This window comes from Medicago sativa, chromosome 7 (genome assembly GCF_051527215.1).
Source record: "Medicago sativa cultivar Bolivia chromosome 7, Bolivia_mono, whole genome shotgun sequence".
Lineage (NCBI taxonomy): Eukaryota > Viridiplantae > Streptophyta > Magnoliopsida > Fabales > Fabaceae > Medicago > Medicago sativa.
The window spans coordinates 13,863,896-13,878,079 of record NC_140755.1 but is presented as its reverse complement, the minus strand read 5'-3'; the positions used below and the strand labels follow the sequence as shown (position 1 = coordinate 13,878,079).

The following is a 14,184-nucleotide window of genomic DNA, read 5'->3' as shown; positions in this document are numbered from 1 at the left end:
ACACATTTATATTGTAACAAACTATATATGCATATCTTTTTCTTATTAAAAAAAACTAAACATATATTTTTCAATGACACCAACAATGTAACAAATATAATACCATATAATATAAATTTTTATCTTTTTAAATGACACCAAAAATATGATATTCTTATAACAAAATTTGTTATACAGTATAATTGGAAAAAAACACTATTCTCTAGCTTAGCTCGGTTGATATAGACAATGTATAAATATATGCAAGGTCGCGGGTTCGAATCCCGGACACCACCAAAAAAGTAATAAATTCAATGTTTTGTACAATATTTTGCCAAACAACTTTTAACTTAAAAATAACTTTAGAACTAAAAAATAATAAATTCAATGTTTTGTACAATATTTTGCCAAACAACTTTTAACTTAAAAATAACTTTAGAACTAAAAAAAAATAAAGAAACCAAACAGCTTTAGCTTTTTTCTTAAAGAGCTTTATTTTAACTTTGTTTTAAAGTAGCTTTTAGACCGAAAAAAAGCCTGGCCAAACGGAATCTAAATAGTAAAGAGTAGGCACCTATAAAAATAATAAACAATATGATAGAAAAAGAAATGTCGATGTTTTATTGAAATCATAAATTCACTTATAAATTTGGACAAACTATTTTACTAAATAGGAACAATTTTTAGTTCTTCATGAAATGGAGTGCAAAATAGATCCATCACATTCTTGTTTAGAATAAGCCCAACTTCAACTGGACCACTTCCATCTTTGCTCTCTGTCAAACCACACTTACACCTCTATCCGTCGACACGTACTATCTCTACCTTTGCTGGCTTTCCCGAACCAAAATGAGTCTCATAAATACCAAATCTATTAGACTCCACCATTCCTATAACTTGAACAACTTCACTCAACAAAGAAGTATATTTATCAGCCCCTTCCTTTAGTTCTTCAAGAACACCCTTATCATTTAACTTCTCTATTTTATCATGAATACTCTTAGCAACTAAAAACACTCCATCTTCTTTTATGAAATCCAATGGTTGTGTATCAATGAAATACCCGAATACACAGTTCCCAAAATAGTTATCTAGCATTGGGTGGCTCTAACCTTTTTCTGACATCTACACCGAACACAAATGAAAACTTCTCTTTCTCCTTTTCTACTCCATGAATCTCTTTTGCAACACAAACGAGCGAATAAGCAAGGTTGAGAGCAAACGATGAGAGAGTGTGTGGCTTTGATTCTCTTGAATTGCATATTTCCCATGTGAATAAGACTGTTCTCTTTATCTTATCTAAATCTTCATGTGTGATTTCGAAGGTGGCACGAACATAGTCCTTCAACTTTGGTTCAAAATGTAACATCTTTAAACTTCGTTTGGTTTCTTTTACATTTGGAAGCATCTTGGATATATTCTCGATACTGAAGTTTTTGAAGAAATCACCAATTCCATTCCATTATGGTCTTTGATGATTTCCCTATTGAACAAAGGCTCATATTCTTAAAACAGTTAATGTCATTATTAACGTAATAAAGTCATTATCCAAAATACCACATTAAATGATTTAAATCTCTTAATTGTGTTTTTTTTAAGAAGTTAAAATGAAATTATATCAAACAAACAACTTCACCTTCTCCGCACAAGGAATGCCAAAAAATAGCAAGGAAAAAGAAAGTAGCAGTTACATCAAGTTAGGGTACAAAAAACCCAAAAAAATAAGGAATTACATAACTCCTCCCAAGCACAAAAGAGGGTTTAGCCACCACATTTTATTTTTTGGTTTTAGCCACCACATATGGTAATTAAAAGAGATTTTTTACATGATTCACCTTCAGCCACCAAAAAGTTTGTAATTTAATTTTATCAAGTAGGTGATAAAGAACATCCTCCTTTTGCTAGAAAATTCGAGCATTTCTTTCTCTTTAGATGACCCAAACAGTTGAGAACCAAATCAAATGAAGAACAATGTGTAACTTTTTTGAAAACCCTCCCAATGCAACAAAATGAATTAAGTGATCTGATATAAGAGACGGGTTGCAGTAATGAAGCCTAGCCAGTTAAAAACAGTGTTTCAAGTTTGACGGAAGAAATCATAGTGAAGAAAAAGATGATATGCGTCCTCTGAGTTACCACACCCTCCTATACAAAGATGATTAATAGCAATGAGCACACCTTGCTTGATTAAGTTGTCATTTGTTGGAATACGATTACGAAGTAACCTCCACACAAAGAGACAAACTTTCAAAGGGACCTCTTTATGCCAAATGAGATGAGAATTGACGTCTATGATTTGTTGATCCACTTAAATTAAAAGGTTGTAAACACTACTGACATTTTACATTTTTGAAGCATTTAGCGGTCATTCAAATCCTTGTGCAAAATAATAGAATTCAACAAGGAACAATACTCTCCTAATTGACCTTCCTCCCAAGCCGACATCCTCCTCGGTCGTCTCCAAGTTTCACCACACCCTCGCTCCAATCTAACTGATTCATTTTAGCCACCATTGCCATATTATTATCAGAAAGTTAAAAAAGACAGCTAAATCTATCCTTTAAAAACTCTTCGTTGAAGCTCCGTCTCCTAAGTCACACCTTAAAATATCATCAATCCACCTTCCTACTCCCACGCCAACACCATGACTAACACTAATTATATTATTCCACCAAACCGAACTTTCTCCACCATCCTGACGAATAGAACCCCATTCCTCTTCATGCCTAGCTGATAAGACTATATACCAAAAAACTCCTACGCTCCTCCTTTAGTTTCCAACACCATTTACCTAATAAAGTCATATTGAACTCCCTTAACTTCCTTAAGACATATGTTTGGTTTTGATGATATAAAAAGTTAAATTAGTAAAGGAAATTAAATTAAAATTTTTCTCTAATTCCCATGCACTAAATTTAGAGAGAGATTTCACAATATTTTTCTCAAAAAATTCTAAATAATTTAACTTGTTTGGTAGTGATAATTTAGGTTATGCTATTTCAACATAAACAATTATAAATTATAAAATCTTGCTCCCAACTATCAAAATTGATCAGTCACTGCCCCACATATTTAGCGACGATTTGAGGCTCTAAAATATTTAATTATGATAAGGGTCATGTTAACCGGTGCCCCCGGGGCACTGGTTAAGGAAGCTAAAAGTGGAAATTTTAAGTTAAAAAGAACACTTTTTAAGCTTTTAATGCAATGATAGCACAACATTCAATACAAGATACTACTATATTTAACTCCTTAACCAGTGCCCCGGAGGCACCGGTTAACATTTCCCTTATGATAACTATATTGTACCCCATGGACAACTCTAACATTTGTCCATGCAAATGTTTGACTCAAATAGATTCCTTGTATTTGTTTAACTAATCACGTCCCCATCATAAAGTAAAAAACACAATTAATTAGCATGCTTTTCCTGTCTTAGCTTCTACCGAAAGTGTCCGGTATTTGAAAAGTGTTGATGCCTGCTGTCTCATCAGAAAAACAAGAATAAAAAACAACTCTGTCTTATCATCTTCTTCAATTTTTTCTACAACCAAATTTCTAAGAAATGTCTAAAATCATAGAAATTTTCAAAGTATCACCATCTTCACAAGAAGAACTACCTTCAGAAACCTCACTTCCTCTTACTTTCTTTGACATACTATGGTTAAGATTACCACCTGTTCAAAGAATTTTATTCTATGACTTTCCACACCAAACCTCACATTTCTTCAATACCCTTCTTCCCAAACTGAAACAATCACTTTCCATTGCACTTTCTCACTTTTATCCTCTTTTGGGTCATCTCATTTGGCCTAATGATTCTCACAAACCAATCATCAAATTCATCAAGGGAAACACTCTTTCACTTACCATAGCTGAATCTCATGCTGATTTCAATCATTTATCTGGTAAGAATCTTTCTGAAGCTACACAAATTCATGATCTTTTACCTAACTTGAATATTTCACATGATCAAGCTTCTGTTTTGGCTCTTCAAGTTACCGTTTTTCCAAACTATGGATTTTCAATTGGTGTTACTTCACATCATGCTGTTTTAGATGGTAAAACTTCAACTTCTTTTATCAAATCTTGGGCTTACATATGTAGAAAGCTTGAAAATGAAGTATCTGAATTAGAATCACCCCTTTGTTTGCCACAAGAATTTTGTCCTTTCTATGATAGAAAAGTAATCAAGGATCCAAATGAATTAGAGGCAAAATATTTGAGTGATTGGTTAAAGCAAGGTGGAACCAGCAATAGAAGCTTAATGGTTTGGGATCTTCAAGTTCCAGAAGATTCATTTAGAGGATTATTTCAATTATCTCGTTTGGATATCGAAAAGCTTAAGGAATTTGTAGTGTCAAAACAGAAGGGTACTAGGAATGAGAAAAAAAACCTTCACTTGTCAACTTTTGTTGTATCCATAGCTTATGCCTGGGTATGCAGAATGAAAGCTGAAGAAATTGAGAACAAAAATGCTCTGATGGCTTTGAATATTAATTGTCGGAGTCGTTTAGAACCACCGATTCCAGCAACATATTTTGGAAATTGTATTGGAGGAAGACTTGCAATTGTTGAAACAAGTGAGTTATTGGGGGAAGATGGACTAATCGTGGCAGTTGAAGTGTTAAGTGAAGCTTTGGAAACTTTAAAAGATGGAGTGTTGAATGGAGCTGAAAATTTTTGCTCATCGTTACTTGGAGGTCTTGCAATTGCTGATGTTAAAGCAATTGGTGCTGCTGGTTCACCTAAATTTGAGGTTTATAGTACTGATTTTGGTTGTGGAAAACCAAAGAAAGTTGAAATGGTTTCTATAGATAGAACTGGTGCCTTTTGTCTTTCTGATTGTAGAAATGATGATGGTGTTGAGATAGGTTTTGTGTCTAACAAAAAAGCAATGGAAGCTTTTGCTTCGCTCTTTGTCAAAGGGATTGCATCTTGAGTTTCTTCATGTGTATGTGTAGACTTTATTGGTTTGCAGGGATAATTTATTTTGATGTTTTTCATTCAATAATTTATATAATTTGAAAGCTTGTAATAGTGTCATGTGACATCTTGTGCTTGGTTCCTAAACAAAATTGCTTGAAAATTATAAAGCTTACAAATCAATTATCGTATTCAATTTTGTTACTATTCTGGACATTATTTGATGCCCACAAAATTCTAGTCTAAAGTAAACAAGGTTTTTCAAAGCAATTTATTAAATGAAAATTAGGAATACTATATAACCAAGTGGTTGAACAGAAGCGGTTAATCAACTTCGGTTAAGGATGAATCGATTAGAACAAGCAAGTCCAAATCCTAGTGATTGTTGCGTCTCACTTGAAATCACAACTTGCAGTTCAAGAAATTATGGTCTTGGAAAAAACCACCAAATCCGTTTGGGGAGAGAGTAGTTCAAACAACGTATGCGTCACAATCCTCCAAGAGACAATATTTACCATAATAAATATAATCCTAAGGATGAGAAAACTCTAGAATCTGGATGATTGGTGAGAGAGTAAATAGAGAATTGAGTGTGGTTGAAAATTTGAGTTATAACTCTACGTTTACCATGATTAAAGACTTGGAGAATGAAAATTTTAAGTTAGCCTGAAGGTGGAAGTGAGACAGGACGATGATATAAGTACCAAGGTTGATTGTAATTTGAGAGGCGCGTAACTTTATTGATTGCAATTTGAATGTATGACTATTTTAATATTTGATGACTACCAACAATTTAAGTTTGGCATGGCGTTAACTCATCGTCATAACATGTATTTTAGTGTTTTGTAGTCTTTTTGTGTTTTATTTAAGGATTTTTTTGGAGGATTAGAATGAATTATTGAAAGTTTAAGAAAGAGTGTGTAATGTATTTGTTGAGAATTCGTTAAAAAATCACACCAATAAAAATACTTGATGTGTGGAGTAAAGTAATCAAGCAATCAATATTAAAGTGGGTGACAGTTATAAACACAAGCAAAAGTAGAAAACAGCGAGAGAAAAGAAAGAGAAAATACACGAAATTTGTTTACCCAGTTCGTTTCAAAACTGACCTAATCTGGGGTAAATTTATTAAAGAGATATCAAAGGGTAACAAGAATAAGTATTCAAACCTAAATCTACCCAAAGTCCCAATATCTTCCCGTGACCAAGAGACTCAATCCTAATTGTGTTTCCAAGGTGAATCAATTTCAACCCTAGTGTTTGTTGCCAAGAGCAAACTCTATACAAACCATAGTTTTCTTGTTGACTTCTAAACCCTTGTTTTCAGACTTTCTAACTCTCTCACTCAAGGTTTACATCTGATACAAGGTTTATATTTAAAGAGAAATATAACTCATAAATTTGGAATGGATATCACGCTGAAGATATGTTTTTTTCTCCTTCGGTGAAAGAATATTTTCATCAAATATTCTCTTTCAAAATACATTTGCATCAAATCTTCCTTCATACGGTACAAAAATATATTTATTGTTCATAAATATATTTTCAGCACAATATATTTGAAACAAATCTTTTATATTTTTAGCAACAATATTCTTCATCCATCAAATCTTGAGTCATACTACAACATTCTCGACCTTGACTCTAAATTAGTGATGATGCCAATTTAACCATCAACCACCATGCTTCTCTTTCCCTTGCTTCCCACTACACCATGTAGCTCCACAAGTTTCCACCCAACCTCTTCAACCATCGGAATGTCTTCCGCCTTCTTGAAGATCCTTGCATCCAACTACACTAGTAATTTTAGGTAGTTCCACAAGTCTACACCTTAACCACTTCATCCATCGGAATGTCTTCCGCCTTCTCGAAGATCCTTGCATCCAACTACTCTAGGAATTTTAGGTAGTTCCACAAGTATACACCATAACCTCTTCAACCACGGGACATCTCCCGCTTCCTTGAAGATCTCCTTGCATCCAATCACCCTTGGTCTTTTAGGATAATCCCAAGAGTCATGCTATACATTCTTCAAACTCCGGAATGCCTTCCGTCTTCATGAAGAATTCCTTAGCTCACAACTAGAGCATAACACCCAAGGTCCTTTATAGTCGTACCATTCTCGGTGTGTTCAACTCCACCTCAAGCTGAGCTTTCTCTACCTCAACTTCCGAATGCGTAGATCCCACTATGTCTTCCGCCTTGAAACTCCACCTCAAAGGTAGATCACAAATATTCTTACCTCCTCCTCTTCAGACTGACCATGAGTGTTCCTACCATCGCCTCTTCAGGCTGATGTTGAGTGTTTAACGTCACTCCAGACGAACACCGCTCTACAAGGAATCACTCCCAAGGTGAGAAACATCACCTTCTTCATCCTGTAAACAACACACGACAAAAGCACCCACATCCTCATAACCCTCAGAGACAATTTGTTCGGAGTTACCATTAATCTCCGACAATCCTTCTTGAAATGACTCATCTTGTTACAGTTAAAGCAATTAAACTTTGACTTGTTACTCTTTCCCCAGTTATCTGTACCTCCACCATTTCCTCTTGAAACACTTAGGCCTTCATCGTTTTCATCAGCTCTCAAGTCCTTGGACTTGATCAACTCCTTGGTTATCAAAGCCGCTTGAACTTCTTCCAAGGTAACAATGCCTTCTTTGCCATAGAGCATGGTATCTTTGAAAGATTCAAAAGATCTCGGTAGGGCACACAACAAGAGTATTAGTTTATCTTCATCTTCAAGATGCACCTCAATATTCTCTAAGTCATCAAGGATTTTGTTGAACTCCGTAAGTTGCTCCATGATGGCCTTTGACTCTAACATCTTGAATGAGTAGAGTTGTTGCTTTAGGAATTGTCTATGAGCCAAAGACTTTGTCATATTCAAAGACTCCAACTTTGACCATGTCGATGCTATGGTTGGTTCCTTCGTTACATCTCTCAAAACTTTATCCCCGAGGCACAAGACAATGGCACTCCTGGCCTTGTCCACCATTGATGAGTCATAGATAGTCTAATTTATTGCCTTATTTAGTTTAGTTTTATTTTAGATTTGATTTTATTTTATTGCATTTTATTTTAGTTTAGAATATTTTACTTCAAATTGTCTTTTATTTTATTTTAGGAATAAATATATGGTGGAAGGTACCTTGGAGCAAAAGAAAGAGGACTGGAGCAAAATACAGTGCAAGAATACGAAGATACGGGGCAAAAATATATTCCCCCAACTCAGAAGCTTGGCACGGCCCGTGCCAACATGTGGCACGGCCGTGCCCGTCCCAGAAACCACTTTTGCTGCTTTTACTTCAAGGCCAAGTTACCCTGTTGCGGCTTTACCGTTTTATCCTTTTAGTTGCTTAGTTTCTAAGTCAATTGTAAAGCTATAAATAGAGTAGCTCTCCACCATAAACAATCATGCTTTTACTTTGTTTATTTCAATTGCTATTTTAATAAAAGTCTTTATTTTTCCTTTTACTTTCTTTGCAATTTATTTTACCGTATTTCTCTCTTCTTCCTCCATGTCTACGATGAACATGAGTGAGTAGACTTCTTAGTCTTAGGATTGTTGGGGAGTCTAATGACTCAATCCTAAACAAAACATGTCTAAACCCTAATTCCTATGTAACCCTAATTTCTAATCTAGATTCACCGTCTTAACGTGGATTAACAATTATCAAACTGTGGAAGCGAAAGCGGAGGGTTTGATAATCGTTAATCCATCATCCCAAACATCAATTCATAAAGCGAGAGCGGAGTCTTGATGTTGGAACAAGTGAATCTAGACAATAATTGCAAAACAGTGAAATAGTCTTTGCAATTATTGAGACAAAGAGTAGTTTCAATCCTCTATGCATCTTCTAGTAATCATGTCAGTGAAATAGGCTTGGTTGCTAGAAGTAAACTTTCACCGGACTTTCATCGGAAAGGTGAGGGGCTAAGGGAAACCGGTCTTTAGAAATTAGTGTGTAAATCATGAAATTAGATGTTTAGGTTTTGTCTAGTGAAGGATTAGTTATTAAGATGAACCAATGATCCTAAGGCCCTTTATTATTATTGTTTTTACCTTCAGCAATCAAACTCTCCCTTATCAACTTTCTCTCCTCTAATCACTCATTAAAAAGTTAATTAAGTTGAACAACTCCCTAGCGGAACGATACTCTACTTACTACTATTACTTCGATAGGCCGTGCACTTGCGGTTTGGCTCTATCAAGTTTTTGGCGCCGTTGCCGGGGAGTTAACTAATTTAATTAGCTTTTTCTTAGTGATTAGAATTCTCTCTTCTTCTCTTTCTTTTTCTGTTTTTATTTTTATTTTTATTTTTCTGTTATCACTAACTTCTTGGGTTCTCAAATTCTTATGCGAAAAACCAGAAATCGAGTTGTAATAATCAACGAGATCGAAAGGTATTTGCATAGACGAAGGAGAGACGCACAAAATAACACCGCCATGGCCAATCGCACTCTCAAAGAGTATGCAACGCCGTCTACGGCTGAGCCACAAGCTGTTATTGTGTACCCAACGGTTGAGGATGACAATTTTGAAATTAAGCCTGCCCTACTTAACTTGGTGCAGCAAAACCAATTCTCGGGATCCCCCACTGAGGATCCCAATCTTCACATCTCTGTTTTCCTACGAATTAGTGGAACCATGAAGGAGAACCAAGAGGCCGTAAGACTTCATCTCTTTCCCTTTTCCTTAAGGGATAGAGCTAGCGCTTGGTTCCATTTCCACGAAGTCGGTTCCATTACTTCATGGGATCAGATGAGGCAAGCATTCCTTGCCCGTTTCTTTCCACCATCTAAAACCGCTAAACTTAGAGACCAAATCACGCGGTTCAACCAAAAAGATGGGGAATCTCTCTATGAGGCGTGGGAGCGTTTCAAAGAAATGCTAAGACTTTGTCCCCACCATGGCCTAGAGAAGTGGCTTATAGTCCACACTTTTTATAATGGCTTGTCTTATACCACTAAGATGTCTGTTGATGCAGCTGCAGGTGGAGCACTTATGAACAAGAATTACACGGAGGCGTATGCCTTGATCGAAGACATGGCTCAAAATCACTACAAGTGGACCGACGAGAGAGCCATCACTAGTTCTTCACCCTCCAAAAAGGAGGCAGGTATACACGAAGTCTCTAACTATGACCACCTTGCTTCTAAAATTGATACACTAACTGAAAAACTCGAAAAACTCAACGTTAGTGCTATCAATTCTGCTTCTACTCTTTCTTGTGAAATATGTGGTATAACTGGTCATGCTGGTGTTGATTGCCAACTAGGTAGTGCTATTAACGGTGTTGAGCAAATGAATTATGCTCAATACAACCAAGGGATAAGACAAAATCAAAATTTTTACAAAAACCAAAATCCCTATGGACAAGTAGCACCACCCGGTTATGCAAACAACCAAAGATTCACTCAGAAGTCCAATTTGGAAATTTTGTTGGAAAATTCTATTGCCAACCAAAACAAACAACTTCAAGAACTTAAAAACCAAACTGGATTTCTGAATGACTCTCTTTCCAAGCTCAATACCAAGGTTGATTCTATTGCTACTCACTCTAAAATGCTTGAAACTCAAATCGCTCAAATAGCCCAACAAGTGGCTACCTCTTCCCAAACACCGGGAGTCTTTCCTGGTCAAACCGAAGCCAATCCCAAAGCCCAAGTTAATGTCATATCTTTTGGGGGTAGTAAGTTAGGCGAAACTTTTGCTAAGGTTAAAAACATTGGGAAAGAAAGTGTCAAGCCTTTAGGTGATCAAATTGTGATAGAAGAAGCTAAACCACTTGAAGAAAACAAAACTCCATCCCCCTTAAATCCTGATAAGCTTAAACTAGAGGGTAAGTTTGAAAAATTTGTTAACATACTTAGGAAGATTTGCATTAAACTTCCCTTTGCTGAAGCTTTGTCTAGGATGCCTCTATATGCCAAGTTCTTAAAGGAAATTTTTTCAAAGAAAAGGGCTATAGAGCATAATGAGACAATAGCCTTGGCCAAGGAAACTAGTGCAATCATCCAAGAAGCACCCCCTAAGCTTAGAGATCCAGGTAGCTTTGCCATACCATGTGAAATTGGGAATGAATCCATAAACAAAGCCTTATGTGACTTAGGAGCTAGTGTTAGTTTGCTGCCTTTGTCTCTTCTTAAAAGGATAGGGATAGGAGAATTGAAACCTACCGAGATGGAATTGAAAATTGCTGATCGTTCTACCATGAAACTTGTAGGATTTGTCGAGGACATACCTGTTAAGATAGAAGGGATATACATCCCAACTGATTTTGTAGTCGTTGACATTGAAGAGGACGATGACGTCCCCATAATCCTAGGTAGACCTTTCCTTGCAACTGCAGGAGCTCTCATTGATGTTAAACTTGGTAGGATAGTGTTTCAAGTGAGTGATAAGATGGTAGGATTTGAGTTGGAAAACGTTATGAAAGGTCCCGCTCTTTACTCTTGTTGCATGCTTAACGATCATGTTGTGAAAGAACGTTTTATAGCGTCATCTACACAATATGATATCTTTGATCCATTCTAAGGACTCTTTCTAACCGTCAAGCTAATGACATTAAAAGAGCGCTTCGTGGGAGGCAACCCACGCATTTAATCGCTTTTGTTTTGTTTTTCTTTGTTCTAAGTGTCTTTGTAGGTAATTGTCCGAGTTGATTCGAAAAAAATGGAAAAATTTTGAAGCCCCATGACCAGAAAGGTGGCACGGCCCGTGCTAGGAATGGCACGGCCGTGCCAAGTTTTTAAAGCAAAAATTGGCCATGAAGTCAGAAAGATGGCACGGCCCGTGCCAATAGGTGGCACGGCCGTGCCCGACCTCAACACCCCATATATCCACAAATTTTTCTTTCTTCTTCCTCATTCACAAACAACAACCCTCTTTCATCTTTCAAACTTCTCTCTAAACCTCCATAACCTTCAAACCTTCAAACCTTCATATCTCCCTCAATTCTTCTCCAAACCATTCAATTCTTTCACCAATCAATCATAAACTTCATCCCAAACAAAAACCACCAATCAAAAACATCTTTCATCCATTCAAACCCATAATTCACCAAAACCCTAATCTTTCAAAACCTAACCCAAACACCACAAAACCTTAACCAATCCCCACATCCAAACCAACAAACCTTCCTTAAACATCAACCCCAACCCTAAACCAATCCTTTCCACCAAAAATCCTCCCAAACCCTAAACCTTCAAAACCAATTCCAACAAGGGTAAATGGCTTCAAGAAGAAGTGGTAAAGAACCAGCAAGCTCTCAAGGAGGACCTCCCCCAAAGAAGCAAGCACAAGTGAAGAATCATGGAATAAACTTCAAGAACAACAAGCAACGGGACAGGTAAAAAATTCTAATCTCTAAACACTTGCATCCTTCTCGTTATCCTGATCCCAATACTTTAGATGTGCTAGAGCTGTTTGATGATGTTTCTAGGATGATAGGAAAGTTAGGTTGGACTGAATTGCTGAAACCTATGCGGGGTTATGAAAACTTCACTTATGAATTTTTAAGCTCAATTGTTTTCACTAAAGATAAGTTGAATTTTGATAACCCTAACCATAGAGTTGTTTTTCGGTTGATGAATATTGATTATGACATGTCACTTCAGCACTTTTGTGAGGCCTTAGGTTTTGCAAATGAGGGATATATTCATGATCATTGGGATCCTAGCCTAAAACCGGATAACTATGACCCAGCTGCCTTTTGGACACGTATCACCGGCGTTTCCAACTATGTTCCTAGAGCCAACAAAGCTAGCAACATCCACAACCCCGTACTTAGGTACCTCCAAAGAGTAATGGCTTGCACTATTTGGGGTAGAACCGAGCTAGGAAACACTAGAACCGATGAACTGTTCATGTTATGGGCAATGCTCCACAACCACCCCGTCAATACTTGTTTTTATTTGATTGATTACCTAGACTTTGTCGGTACTAGACCGGCCGGTAGAGGAGACATAGTGGTGGGTGGCATCATTACATATATAGCTAGGTGTTTTGGAGTGGGTGAGAATGAGGGGATCAAGCCAATTGAGGGAAACAATAGGCTTAACATAGAAACCCTTATTGCTATGAATTTCATCAAACATCGTCCACCTCTCCATTACCAACTTAAGCTAAATGTGCCAATTGTGTTTTTATTGCCAAACCCATCTCGGACTACCACCGAGGTGGAAGAAAATTGGTTGTATGTTGATGATGTGCAGGTTCTAGAACAACAAGATGATGAGGGAGAAGGTGCTAACTTGCACCATGATGAAGGAGAAGGTGCTAACTTGCACCAAGAGGGGCACCATGGCCATGCAGCCGGTGAGCTTAATGAAAATCAAAGATGGACATGGATTCATAATGAGATCGAGAGGATGAGCACCGAGCAACAAAGGCAAGGTGTTGAAATCTCTGGCCTTCGCAATGAAGTTCAAAGGGGCAACCGTGTCACTAATGAAAATAATGAGATGCTCCGTCGGATGATGCAACACCTCCAACTTCAAGGTCCTCCTTACGGACCTCAATAAACAAATGTGAGCTTTCCTCTTCCTCTCTCCCCTTCTTCTTCTTCCTATCTCTCTCATTCTTCTTCTGCTCATCTCTTTCTCCTACTCTTCTTCTACTCCTTCTTTCTTCTACTTCTTCTCTTTTAATTTCTTTTTATTTGAATCATTGAGGACAATGCTTCCCCTAAGTGTGGGGGGGGCCTAATAAAGTGTCTAGAGTCGTAGTGTTCCCAAACTCCCTTGAAATTTATTCTTTTGTTTTGTTTTTATAGCAAGAGGCATAACTAAAGTAGCTTGTTTTTAATGTAAATATGGCATGAAAATTTTTGTTCTGTCTTTTCCTTAGGTTGCTTCTTGTACATGAAAGTAGTTTCTAGTGTTTCTTGTGTTCTTGCTATACCCATATCATGTTTTATTGTGAAATTCTCCAATGAGAAAAGCACCCGGTTGCAATCCTTGAGTAAATGTATGAATAGGTATTTTAAGGAGCACGTTCTATCTTTAGTGTTAACTTAGACCCTTTAAAGTCTTAAGAGTAAAAGTAGTATAAGTTTGTGTGGGAAAATTAATCAAATTGTTCTTAATTGTTATATTCTTTAATTTGTTAATGTTATATGGGGCGGGAGAATGGCACCAACATATGGGGGAAAGGACAATTACATCCTAACTTCCTAATTGTGGTGGTGACTCCCTAATTTGAACTTAATGTGAATCAAATTCATCAATGCTAGGGGGAAAGGACAATTACATCCAAAAAGACTTCC

General features: G+C 36.8%; 1 non-coding gene and 2 pseudogenes across 2 annotated transcripts; 1 reads left to right on the top strand and 2 right to left on the bottom strand.

Moving 5' to 3' along the window:
- Positions 1-645: 645 nt before the first annotated feature.
- LOC146904433 (phenolic glucoside malonyltransferase 1-like) lies at positions 646-2,498 on the bottom strand (annotated as a pseudogene).
- A 943-nt stretch (positions 2,499-3,441) lies between these two features.
- LOC146904432 (phenolic glucoside malonyltransferase 1 pseudogene) lies at positions 3,442-5,121 on the top strand (annotated as a pseudogene). Its single transcript, XR_015019969.1, has one exon. The product of XR_015019969.1 is annotated as a phenolic glucoside malonyltransferase 1 pseudogene (transcript).
- Positions 5,122-9,725: 4,604 nt separating this feature from the next.
- LOC146904431 (small nucleolar RNA R71) lies at positions 9,726-9,832 on the bottom strand. Its single transcript, XR_015020797.1, has one exon. It is a non-coding gene; the product is annotated as a small nucleolar RNA R71 (small nucleolar RNA).
- Between the last annotated feature and the right edge of the window lie 4,352 nt (positions 9,833-14,184).